Raw genomic sequence first — 14,232 nt, forward strand, 5'->3', positions numbered from 1 at the left:
TGGATCAGAGTGTCATTGCTGGCATGAATGTAAATGTAATTTGTATTTATGCATACTGATGACTTACATTTCACTATTAGTCTTGTAAAATTGAATGTGATTCAATTTCATGGTTAACTTGTGAATGGTCTTTGATTTGAAACTAAGTTAAACATCAATTGCAAGTTTAATTTCATAAAAGAATGTGGATTCCTATATGAGTGATTGGATTGCAATTTAGCTTTAATACAGTCTTGTCCAACTGTGAATTCAGTGATTGATTCATTTGGACTTGAATCTATACATGATGCTTAATATTCTTTATCATGCTCCTACCGAACATATATATGATGTTTAAACCTCTGTATTATGCTTTTGCATGATAGATCTAGATAACTAGGACTAGATTAGAGTAGTTAGAAGTAGTTTAGATAGGATTTAATACATAGAGGTTAGCTATTTTATTTCCGTTGATTTAATTGAAGTCTTCCTCCGGAAGCAATCTTTCGACATGTTCAAACAGTTTACGGGGTCCCTTAAAACCTGTCAGAGCTAGCCATTCCAAACAAAATCAGGTCTAATTGGGGCTTGCGATCGGGTTAGTTCCCCTTGTTGGCATTGTGCACATTTGCCATGTCAACAATGTGTCTATCTTATGTTGAGAATTCAGTAAAATTTATCTTGTGGAGTTATAAGTGATTAAGCTTATGAATAGCAGTGATGAGAGATAATAAGCTAAACAAGATGTCTTTTCCTACTGTAAATTTTCTTGTTTTAGAGCAAAACCTGCATTGAAGAATCTCAACCATTTTCTAATAAAAGGAATGCTTAAGAAATAGGTTAAAGGTCCTAAAACGCCCCATTTTAGTTGATTTAATGAGGATCATTATTGCTTCTCCCAAAAACAAGAAAGCAAACCAAACAAAGGAGAATGAGTTACAAACCTAATCTAGTAGTGAAAAGTTTATGAAGAGCTACAAAACAAAGTTTTATATTAGCAAAAACTAAAAACAAAACTGAATTTTCTAAAATCTTATTGACCCAACATCATCATTTATTAAATCTAAACAAAAGTAAGCAGTCAACTAAAAGAAAACAATGTTTCATGTCCAAGGAATTTGAAGTAAATAAAATCCATCAAAAATGAAAAAGATGATGTGTTTTTGCAGCGATGATTATTCTCTTAATATTTCAAATTTCATCCTCACTCCATGATTCTCATAAAATTTCAATATTTAAGACCAAAGTTTACATATCACATCTTGTTTACATTATTAATGAAAACCATCAAAGCTTGATCGAAGGTATTTCTATGCCATCGAAGATATTACATCATATTGGAGGTTTTGCACACTATTGGAGATTAGAGATATTCTAATTATGTCATATCGAAGCTTTCAATGCCATCGAATATCAGAGATATTAAGATATCGTAACATTTTCAAAGGACCCTCGAAGTGACAAGAACTCTGAGGCTTGATAAGATTGCGATCAGAGGGATTAATGTAACAGACATTGAAGGGGCTAGACATATGAGAGGATGTATGAAATAAAACTTATGATATTTACACATTTTGATATCATATGGGTCGTTTATTATTTGATATTTGAATGTTTTCGACAGAAATTATTTTTGGAAGTTTAATTGATTATCACTTATGATATCAAAAGTCTCAATAAATATTTCTTGTAGAGATTTTTAAATGAGAGTTCCGATAAAAGGAAGTTGGAATTAATATTGGCTAAAAATATAATATCGGAACTCGGATAGTTTAACATGACTTCTATGATATTCTGAGATCAAGGATTTTGAGCAGATAAAATAAAATAGGACTCGTGGATCTTAGAGAAATTCCATGGAAATTGTTTTCAAATGGTTCTGATATAGCATAATCCCAAGAATCTGATATTGGAAAGTGAACAACAGAAAAATAAGATTCTGATAATTATTAGACAGAGGCCTTGAATCAATTTGGAATAAACAACGTGATTAAAGAAGATGTAAAATGAAGAAGCGCAAATGAAAAAGGTTTTAACTCAATGGAAAAATGTAAGATTTAGAACATGCATAGACAAAATCATGGATAAGATTATTTGCTACAACAATTTTGTGAAAATTTTCCTTTGTTTGTAGCAAATGTGAGAAATAGAGAGTCTATGTGTTTCATTTCAACTGCATTGACGAAAGGCAGAATATGATTATTGACTCATATTGCTAAATGTGCGAAGGAAAGAAATATGAATAGAAGCAAAACTAAAGAATACTCAAATTCTGATGAAACAACAAATACTTCCCTAGACATGTTGTGGATTAGAAAGGGTTGATTGCTTGCTTATTTCAAGTCTCCAAAATCAAGCCAATGAATACCTGCAAAAGAAACAAAACATAAATAAAAAGTAAACTATGAAAAAGATAAAATAAACGGATGAAGATGAACCTGTAAATGTACTCCTGGAAGAATATTGACTGTAAGTTTACTTCATGAATCTTCAAGTTCTCCCATGTATTTATCAAAATTCGCATATGTTCAAGCCTCGTCTATTTATTCAATCTAAAATGTTAAGTAATGAGCTATTAATTTCATCCACTTCAAATGTACATCGAAGGACAAGAGTAGTGAAAATGATCATTTTTAGAAATACTTTTGAATCAAAAAATTTCGAAGTCGTAGAAATTCCTTGCAATTTCTTCGTATATGATTAAAAAAGATTGAACAATGTGATTAAGTTTTTCAAAAAACAAGAAAATCAAGTTCTTTCACAAGTGTGTATGATCACACTATATAATACCTTTGATATGCCTTAAGCCAATTTGCCAGAAGATGAAAGGGGATGCCAAGAAAAACTCGGATACATTACTTGCTTATTAGAAATCTGAAATAATGAAATAAATGCAAATAGAAAATGAATCTAAATCTAAATTAATCTATCTCCAATTTTGATTGAATGAAAAGAAACATGACTAGGGATAGTCATACTTCCAATGTAACCATTCTCTCATTTTAAGTCCTGCAAGTATGTACAAGTCAATTAATAGGAGTAAAATTGCAACTAAAAAAGGAAAAAACAACCATGTACAATTAAAAAATTTAGAAAAATAAACTTATTTACAAAAAAAATTCCTCGAAATTCTTCCAAAATTTTGCAGATCATAAAAATGAGCATGTATTTCAATGAATGATTGAAAGAAGTTCAAAGGAAAAGAAAACATCAGGCTTGGATTGAATGATACATTTTTAAATATTGAAGCTTGTTGAACACTGGAAAAATCAGAAATATTCCTGAGCAATGGAACTTCTAGATGTTTTTCAAATGGATTGATTAAGTACGGATGAACAATTAGAAAGTTTCTAGAAGTGTCCCATTTTTTATCAAAATGTAATGATGCACTTTCAAGTGCCAAGAATTTTGAATAATTCATCTAAAAATCAGAAATAAATTGGTCATGAACAAATAAAATTTCAAAATAAGTAGTTGATGTTCATGTTTGAAATTACGGAATTGATTTTCATACAATCCCATTAATGCACTTGATGAGTGTCTATAATTTGAATTCTCAAATTTCTAGCATAATGTGTTAAAAAATTAAAAAACAAAATTCGAAACAAAAACAAACTCAAACTAGAGGAACTGAAAATGAAGCAAATTAAAATTTACATTAATGGTACAACATGGCTTAGACTCATTTCAAAATATTTCTTTCCCACAATTATCAATAGAAATTATAAAGTTAAACTCATTATTTGCATTATTTTACGAGAATGGGAAGATTCCAAGCTTATGATCCAAAAAGGGCATTTTATCATCGTAGGAATAAAAAATTGGGATAGGTTCTTGAATACCAAAATTAATATGATGATTGAATGTTTGAACATTGGAATGGACCATAATAACTCCTTGATTAAATTTCTCTTCATCTTCAAAAATAGATTCACCTAAGGAATCAGACAAAACCATCTCCGAAGAAAAAAGAGCTTGAGCATTTTCATGTTCCAAGTCATCATCATAAGTAACTTCATAAGTGTTATTTTCCTATGAATTAAATAAATCAAAACCAGGCAAGTGATTGAATATCAAATTAATAGAATCTTCCGGAATATTGATTGAATTACCAATTAAATTTTCTCTACCAATATTTAATAATTCATTATTAATATCAGTTTCTTTGATTTCTAAAATTAAATTTGAATTCAAAGGGATTACTAATTGATTATGAATTAAATTAATATTGTTAAAGATATCATGGTAGAGAGAAAAATAGGAAGTTGAAGATATATACAAGAAGGTTTCTTTATGCATAGATGATTTCTGATTTTCCAAAATAGACAATTTATATTCTTCATGCATTTGATAGATTTGTTAATTGTTGATGAAATGATTCATCATTTGTAATTTATTATCAACAAATTGTGAATTAATTTCATCTGTAGACTGTGCGTTGTTTTCATTTTGTGGTTGATTTAATTGTTGTTGATTGCTGCTAATAGATTGTGCATCTTGTTGAATTTCTTTTTGATCGAAATTATGTAAATTTCGAGCATTTCTGACATTATCATTTGTAATTTAAATTTGTGAAGAATTGAAGTTTTCATTTTGAACAAGTGTATCATTATCAACAAAGGGTATACTTTTTTGTTCTTGATACTTATCACAGGACAAAGACACTAAATATATGAACAATCCAATTAATTGGAATTGAGGAGGCAAATCTTTGGACTTAAATTGAATTAAAATTAATTTAAATCTAACATAAAACATATCCAAAGTCTCACCTTCTATCCTAAACAATTATTCTAACTGATCACACACATTTTCATAATCATATTCCTGAAATGCATGAAGGAAAATCTTTGAAAAATTGTCCCAACTATGTTTAGAGGCAACAAGAAGTGATAAGCACCAATCTTTAGGTTTTTCTGTCAATATTGAAATTATTGAACCTTCAAATAAATTGAAGGACATGACTAAAAGTAGATGTTTTGCAATTGTATTTTACCTGAGACAGGATCTTGACTACCTTTACTGGAGTGGTCTTTGGATCAAGTCCAATAAAGCAGCTCCAATGAAGTCTTTTACATGGGGTCATAGTAATAAAATAACGTTTTTAAAGAAAAAAATCATCAGAGATACAATTTTACTAGGCCCTCCTTCTAGCGCCAAAAATGTTGTAGGCTCGAAATGTCTACCTCAACATTATAAGGGAGACCATTCGGTTGGGAACTTAAGGAAGATCCTTTTCCATTTGGGATGGTGGTTCCAACTAGTTAAACTAGGTCCAATTACCTTCTCTCTATCTCTACTAGTCTAAAGTATGATTTTCAGCTACCAATAGAAAAGAGACATCAGATCGACTTTTCTTACTGATAAAGAAAGAAAGTGATCCTTTAGTCGATCTAGGGCTCAACCAAGCCACAACTAAATTTTTCCTCTTTGATTAGAGGACTTCTAGGAATGTAGAATTAAATCTAAATGCCAATTAATCCTATAATGCAAGCAAAATGAAAGAAATCTTAAGTTTAACTCGATTAGTAAGATGTAGATTTAACCCAACAGAGAGAAAAGTAATTAAATGATTGAAATTTAAATATGTCTAGCTTATAATGAATATCAAGTTAACAAAATAGTTCAATTCACTGATATTATGGATACCAAAACACATTTTGTTCATAGATCTATTAACAAGAATGATTAATCATTAATGTTAAGAAGTAATTCACATAATGCTAGTGACCATTAAACTATTAACACCAAATGATGAACCAATAACATTATGAAATAGTTCACATAATGTTACTAGTAATTAAATCAAGATTAAATGTCAAGTTTCTGAGTAAATAGTTACTCAGAAATCTTGTTTCAGTGCACAAGAGCAAAAGATAAAGTTGATAACAGAGTCGCGAGACAAACAAATTAGATAGTTAAGCCAAAAGAAAGGAACTCATATCGATTGAAGTGCACAAATATAAATCCAGTAACATAATTATACTGTTAAAAGAAATAAAATTTGCATTAAAAATAATAGTATTCAAAACATAGATTGATTAAACCTAGTCTCTTCCGTAATTCTTTGAATCTGATTTCCAATAACCTTGTACAACTCATAAACTTTGTTGTTAAAACAAGAGTTGCAATAGTGTAAGCCCTACACCCCATACATTGTTTAGATTTGTAAAAGATAAATCCCCATATTGCTCAGATCTGAGATTTCACTCTCCTCTTACCTACAACTCCATACCCCTATTACAGTAGTGCTATAAGAATTACAGAATTGCATAGAAGAGAAGCCCTTATACCATTCTACAAACTACTATTTATAATTACAAAAAATAATTCCAAATAGGAGAGTTGTTGAAGAATAAATTTGCTTCAACAATTTTCATTGGTCAAAATTATTTTTCTTTTATTGCTAGAGAAATTCCATTGATTGAAATATTCTATTCTTCATCTCTTCAACTGTTCTCCTACCAAAACCAATCAAAATTTAATTAAAATATAAATTAAAATAAAAATACCAATTCTAGAAAATAAAATTTCTCCAATCAAAATTCAATTAAAAAACAAAAAAAAACAAAAACAAAAACCTTTTAGCTTTCCATCAATCCTTGTAAATATATTATTGGTCAGAGAGAACATACTCAGATGGATTTGTGCTCAACAGAGACTATGAGCAAATGAAAATGCAAAAAATTAAACTTAGAAAAATATTTTTGTTTACAAATTTGGAGCTTGATATTATGCTAAATTTTAGACTCATTAAATGACTGAATCTGGTCATGTAACCACTTTAAAAATATTTTCCATGATTTTATCTATTTAACGAATCGTCGTGGACTTTATTTGGCTAAGTAAAACCAAACTTATGAGCTTCCAAAGTTGAGGAGTCAAAGCTACCAAAATTCTTAAAAAATTGTTGCCTAGACTAAAAATAAACAATTTTAATTAAAAATATAATCTTAAATTAAATTAACAATTATTACTTCATTAATTCTAATAAATTTTTAATTAAATAAATATATTCAATTGATTAAAATTCAATTTAATTTAATTAATAAATAAATAATTAAAAATAATAATTAAATTATTTATAAATTAATCAATTTAATTAATTAAAATTAATTTAATTTAATTAATAATATATTATATTTAATTATATTAAAATAACACTACACTACGTCCCTCACCATTCTCACCACTCGTTTTATTAATTTGCAAATAAATATGTTGAAGGACCATCGAATCATATGAATTGTTTGAAAAAGGAGTGATGTATTAAGGCGGACAAACCATAACACAATGAATATCGGAACTTACGATTAATATAAGTGTTTTAAAACGAACCAAATGAAAAATCTGATGTCTGATATTTGGTATCGGAACCTTCCAAAATATCTGGAAAACATTATATTGGAATTTTTTGAAATATCGGGATTATTTTATCAGGGTTTTTTTATATCGGTTTTTGTTTTATTGGAGTTTTTTATCCGGTTTTTTCATATTTGGATTTTTTTATATCAGGGTTTTATTGAAGAGAGGAGGTGAGGCGAAGTGGGGCCCACCTGGTGTGGGATTGATCCATTATAAACTACAACCATTTGGTAATTAAAAATTCAACATAATGAACTACAACCACTTTATGATTTTGAGATTTCAGGTCTCGTAATTTCTTTTAAAATTGACAATTGGAATAATTAAAAATTCAGAAAAATGAACTACAACCACTTTGTGATTTTGAGATTTCAGGTTTCGTAATTTCTTTTAAAATTGACAATTGGAATAAATTACCGAGATCTCGAGAACACATAATTTTAATTGTTTTACAATTTGGGTGTGTCAATTTTGTAGGACTGTTAGTGAAAAATGAATTAATTAGTGAAAATTAACTAGGAATTAATATTTACAATTAATTACTAATTCATTTACAAAAATTAAAATAATATAGATTTTGTACATTTTTTAAACCGAGTGGTAAAAATTATCGAACTCCAGACGAACACCATTTGCAAACGGTGTAACCAAATGAAATGAAACAAGTACCGATGGAAATCTAGTGAAAAATCAAACTCAATGAAACAATCAAAAAGAAATCTAACGCAAATGAAAAAATAGCAAAATTGCAGGACACTTAACTAGAAGAAAATATTAAAAAGGTGATTTAGCTACAAATTTATGGAAAGGGTCCCCATTATTTGATATAAATAAGTCGAAAATGGGGGTGTTGAGTTTTCACTACAACAGGACCCAAGTGCATTATATAAATTTGTGCAAAAGAGTGTGTTGACAACGCTGGACTCACTAACATTCAGGGGATCTCCCCGATATGAAGTCTCAACTAGACCTCACACCGTTTGGAGTAGGAGTCCTAGCAGTGGGTGGTAATGTTATGTCTTGACTGTGAAAACATGCAGAGTGAAGTACGGTAAATTTGGTGAGAGCAAGTGTGTGACTTTGCAGCAAGTCAAGTGTGATGCATAAATGATTCCAATACACCAAGGGAAAATAGAGTGAACCCCTTAGAAGCCTGTAATAGTACGCAGCTTAAAAGGAATGCATGAGCATAATAAAATTACAAGTTAATATGCATAATAGTCCACAAGTTAATGTGATGAATTAATACAACAACACACATTCAACAAGATTCACACAAATGCAAATGAAATATTTCATAAGCATAAGCGTAAGTTAAATAAAATACATTGCAAATACAACAAGACTAGTCCTACTATATTCACAACATATGCATGAAAGTGTGTCAGCTCTGAGTTTTATTATAAGTAAAAGTTTCATTCATACATACACCATTGATGGCCCACTAGCCCCAATAGTGCAACTTTAAAGTCAAGAACACTTTCTCCTCCAAAGAAGTATACTCGCTCTATGCTATGGAGAAGCCAAGGCTGTAACAAAACTCCCAAACTATTCCTAAGTCTAAGCTTATCCAAAAGCTTGACTCCCAAAAGCTTGTTACATGAGTTATGAAGATATATTTATAACAAAATGGGGTGACTCTTCACATTTCCCTTTGTGACTCTTGGACTCTTCTCATGACTCTCCAACTTCTTTACAAAATGACTCATTAGATTACATAATGAATCTTCACTTTCCAATATTGAGACTTGGAATTTCACTTTCCAGATAATTACAAATAATATTACATTTTACACTCATACCCATATAGGACAAAATAGGGTAGAGACAACTTGACAACATAACAAGACAAAACACTATGATGCGTGAGTTTGGGAAAACTCTAGCTCAACAACTTCCACTTGATTCTTCTCGGTCATATCTTGGTTCCAATCTCGGTACTGTGCAATTCCAACCCCAAAATGCGTGATGGTATCATGATGGAAGTAGACTCTAGCCTCCATAGCATCTGATTACAATGATTTGGAGCCAATTTTAACATCTCTCTCGAGAAAGAGAAACATTGTTCTAATTTAGAGAGGACCATCGATGTAATTTTTCATGTTTTGTCTATTCATCTCCAAATCCACCTTGGTGGCAATCTGTCTTGGCTGCTCCAAGTACTCTTTGATCTCCTTCTGGACCTAGTTCCTGGGTTTGGCTTTGGTGAGCAAGCTAACTGATGGGATCTTTTGTGCTTTCACTGAGAAATCCAAATTACTGTATAATTGTATATATGAGGCTTGAATGTTACCAATAGATGAGGTGAGCTTCTTGTTGTTCTGAATCAACATTCAAACTCTTGCTTTCTCTAGCTTTGTATGTGGCTTCATTTTCTTCCCCAAGTCAAGCAGTGCTCCTTTGTATCGCATTGTCCATTCATGTACCGAGGCAATGGAAGCTTGTACATTCCTAAGGATCTTGACAAAGTCTTTGCTATGCTTCTGTAGGCCATGCAAATGGGAAACTTCTTTATGTACACTTGCAAACTCAATGGCTAAGGTAACGAGCTGATCCCTAGAACTGCATAATGTGTAGTTGGGCCAGCCTGTACTACACACTACGCAGTTCTAGAGGCCAAGCTCTCTTCTTGAGCCTTAGTATTGCGCAGTGTTTAGCTAGGAAAGGCAAAATATGGACAAGAAAAGTGCACATCTACTTGGTTGAAGTGTGAAAAACAAGCATAAATAAGTGATGATGTGAGATTGAGTGAAAAAATGACTAAGTATGAATGAATCAATGTGAATCAAGTGTAGAAACTGAACAAAAAGAAGGAAAATTAATTATGTGAGGAGAGTCATCACAATAGTGACCATCTATGCAAAAACAAGATAACTGATGCAAAACTTGTGAAAGTAAAATGACAACTTAGAAAAACACTTCTCCAAGCTAACATAAGTTGAAACTCTAGCAAACATGAAGCGAAATAAGAAAAAAATCACTCACACAAGAGAAACGACAAGAAGCAACAACAAAAGCGACAAAAGACGATAAAAGTGAAACTCACCCGGAAAAATGACGATGATTGCACTGAAGGATCCTTAATCTCCTCGGGAATGTTAGAGCTCCAAGATCAAATGTACATATGAGCTCTAGAGGCATCAATTAAATAAATTTGAGTGAATTAGGGTTTATTACGAGCATGCGTAAAATCAAGGAAAAAGTGACACTTGGTGGAAGTTTCTGAAAATAGCGAGTGTGCCTCCTTTTGGATACTAATAATGGATCCCTTTTTTTATGATGATTTTTGATTTTTTTCTTTTCAAAGGAAACTTGCCATGTACACTATCAGAAAATATTGCATAATTATGGGGAACTTGCCAAGTTTCTGGCTTAGTGCACTGCACAATTTCTAAGCTTAGTGGGGGATTGTGCATTTTCTAGGATCAGTGCTTGATTGCCTTCCATTATTGTACAATTTTTGAGCTAATACTAACTGCCAATCTAAACTGCGCAATTCATGTTGGGTGTAGTATAGGGTCTATAAATGTACCAACATTTAATTTGTCAATCTGGATAGTTCATGAACTTCGAGACACAGCACTGGAAATGCTAGAGAAAGCCCCTGACAACCTGCAAAATAAATGTTAGTCTATCTTGCGTTTTAATCTCATCAATAAATGAAATCCTGCACTAAAGAGAATTCAAGAAAACATCAATTCACACAATTAAATCATGCGGGAAATAAAAGGCAATTAACAATGCGAAAGGAAATTCTAAATACAAGCGAACAGAAGGAAAACTGAACTAGAAATCAAGCAGTGCCGACATAATAACAAAAACATTGTAAATGCTGGAATAAATTCAAAAGAAATTCAAAACCATTCTGCTTGCCCTAATTCTATCTACACTAATTATGTGTAAGGTTAACTTGAAAGCATCGCCAAGTAAATATGATGCATAAATAACTTATGAAAGTAATTAAATTAATGTAAATCTCTCGCCTTCCTTGCCCTAAAAATAAATCTTGCAAACTCTCTAGAAGTTTAATGGAAAGTAAATATTGTTGTTTTAAACATGACATGATTTTCTTTCATTAATAAAAACAATTGGAGAAATATTCCAAGTGTAAGCACAAATCTCAAGGACATGAATAATTTATTAATGCGGAAAATTAATGAGGTTTGGAGATGAAGGGAAAACGTTGCAGCAAATGAATTGACATTAATTGAAGGCAGAAAGAAACTGTAAATGAATAAAATTCACACAGCAAACCAACAAGAATTGAAATGCTATTTAAAAGATGAGAGCAGCGTCAAGCTGGTCTGGCAAACAACCCAACCAGCTCACACCCTCACTTAACCTGGTTCACATAGTAATTAGATTCATTAAGATGCAATGGATGAATAGACAAAGCATGAATAAAAATTTCTTCAATTAATTAACAAAACACAGTATTTTACATCACACAGACAATGCTCAGTTCCAGCAAGCAAGAGGAGCGATCCACCAGTTATGAACTGCGTGAGTCTACATTTGGACAACTCCTCTTCCCTTCTGCACCTTCCTCTAACGCGCACTATCCCTCGCTGGGTCAATTTACCTCCTTACTGTAATTAATTGATTATTTTTTCTACTATCGCTCTAGGTAATTTATATAGGCATCGATTTACAAATTGGGGCTTTTCAACAGCCAATTAAAATACAAGAGGAGCATATTGTGAATCGTAACAATTCCCTAGGAATAAAATGGAGTTTGTAACTAAATGTCAAAATAAGAATTGTTTCTGGCAAGTCATTCCTCTTTTCCTGGAATGGTGTTGTTGCTGGACTCCACGCAGGATGGGTGCTACGCTGTATCATAACCACGTGGCATAGATGAGGGCAGAGCATTGCGTTGACTCTAGCATTGATGTGGCTGTGGTCATTTGCTTGAGGAACTTATCAGTATGTTTGACCAGGATACTTGAATATTCAAGCTCTCCATCTAGCAAATTAGTTTACTGTCCTCGACACCTCAGATTCAACACTATAATCCAAACCATGTTCACATATGCCAATACATTGTTTCCAATTGTGTGAAGGTAACTCTCATTATATTGATCAAATACTGATTGTGATGGATTTCCACCCTTCTCTATATCTTGAGGGAGCTTACGGAAAAATTCAAGTAGCTGCATTCCATCTCCACAAATTTCGCTACTGATTTCCGGCTCCCATCTCAAAAATTTTCAAGGGCATTAACGACTACATTTCCAACCTCAATGTAGAGAGATGGGTATTGATTGAGTTCTGTTGTCTTAGTCAGTGCTTTATGAGCAAGATCCTAGAGTACATAATGTATTGCATAAACAATGGCCTCAACAGGACCATTGATAGTGCTCAAGGAAGTTTCAATCAGATGCCTGTATCCTTGCTCAGGGGCTATCCAATGAGGTTGATAGCCATCCACCTCTGTAATGCGCTTCCTCACATTTCCATTGAAAGGTGCTTCTCAAATGATAGCCTTTTAAGAGCTGCAGGAAGTTGATTATCAAAGACATTGTAAATTCTATCACCACCTGGATGCATTCCATCAAGGTGCTCTTTGAATATCTGGTCGAAAGCCCGACAAATCTCCAAAATAGCATACAATTGTCCTCCAGCATCAGAAGCAATCGGCTTTCCAAGTTGACTCAACTCTACTTCGATATCAGTAATAGATTTGTTGATAAGTGACTGAAGGCTTGGGATGCGTGACTTAATTATAGTTTCAAGGTGCTTTGAAAGCATCTTTGCAAGATGTTCTGATCCCATTCTGTGTGCTATATGCTTATAGTACTTCCATGAAATTATTGTCATCAGGTGGCTTAGTTGCTGCAGACCCCCCTTCACTATCAACCTTAGTTTCTGGAATTTTGGGAAAGATCTAAATGCCAGGATTTCGATCAACCCCTTACCAGCCTGGAAGCACTGCGCTAGTATACTCGGGCCTCATGTGAAGAGATAGCACACACCCATCTGTAGTAACACCAACTTCAAACTAACAATACTCAAATATATTATTGCCCAAATCACTTCATCACTGAAGATACCATCCATGATAAAATAAACTTTAATAAAATAAAGGGTGTTATGGTGAAGCAATTAAGAGCAACAACGCCTAATCATTGGACTCATAGTGCAGGAACGTGAATGTAGTTCAGGAATCCTTCATAGTGCAGGAAGCCACTGTAACTAGTGTAGGATTCCCAATGCATGGTGCAGGCAGGTAAGTGCAATGGTGCATACGTGTGAATGCACTGGTGTAGGCATGCCCCAAAGTATAATAAAACCAGTTTTAATCCTGCAACATACAAGCCTTAATTAAAATCTCATTAATGCTATTTTAATCCTGTTAAAACAAAGAAGTAACAAATACTCTTATAAAATAATCATTTAGTCAATTGACAACATTAGAGAAATGAATAAAAATAAGACAAAACCAAGACCCAACATCCCCCCATGTTGACCATCTTGCATGTCCTCATGCAAGGAAATCTCGCACTGTCACTTCCTTGCAAAAAACAAAATTAGAAATATTTGTAGGCATTCAAAATGATGTTCCTGCAATTTTTTGTGATCACATTTCCTGCACTATATAAAGCTTGCTCTAAAATAGAGTGTCTGCTGGACTCTTTATTTGCTTAAACTGATTTGAAGAAAACATAAAACAAAAGCTGCCATAAAAAACTAAATTGCATGGATGGTGTTATTACTTGAACAAAATAGCTAACTTTTAAAATTTCCAAAAGAATATCTCACAAGCATCCCTTATAAAATGTTACACTTTTAAAAATCCTCATTGTAAATGTGAGTGACATGATTTAAAAGCATGGTGTTAAAAGTAGACATAGTAATACCTTCCCATAGTGACCATTTTACCATTAT

At 32.2% G+C, this 14,232-nt stretch overlaps 1 pseudogene; it reads right to left on the reverse strand.

Moving 5' to 3' along the window:
• Nucleotides 1-12,323: 12,323 nt before the first annotated feature.
• LOC149211460 (dynamin-related protein 5A pseudogene) lies at nucleotides 12,324-13,164 on the reverse strand (annotated as a pseudogene).
• Nucleotides 13,165-14,232: the final 1,068 nt, after the last annotated feature.

The sequence above is a fragment of the Pinus tabuliformis genome, chromosome 1_1 (assembly GCF_031772625.1).
Source record: "Pinus tabuliformis cultivar Carrire ecotype Pingquan chromosome 1_1, CPIR1, whole genome shotgun sequence".
NCBI classification, from domain to species: Eukaryota; Viridiplantae; Streptophyta; class Pinopsida; order Pinales; family Pinaceae; genus Pinus; species Pinus tabuliformis.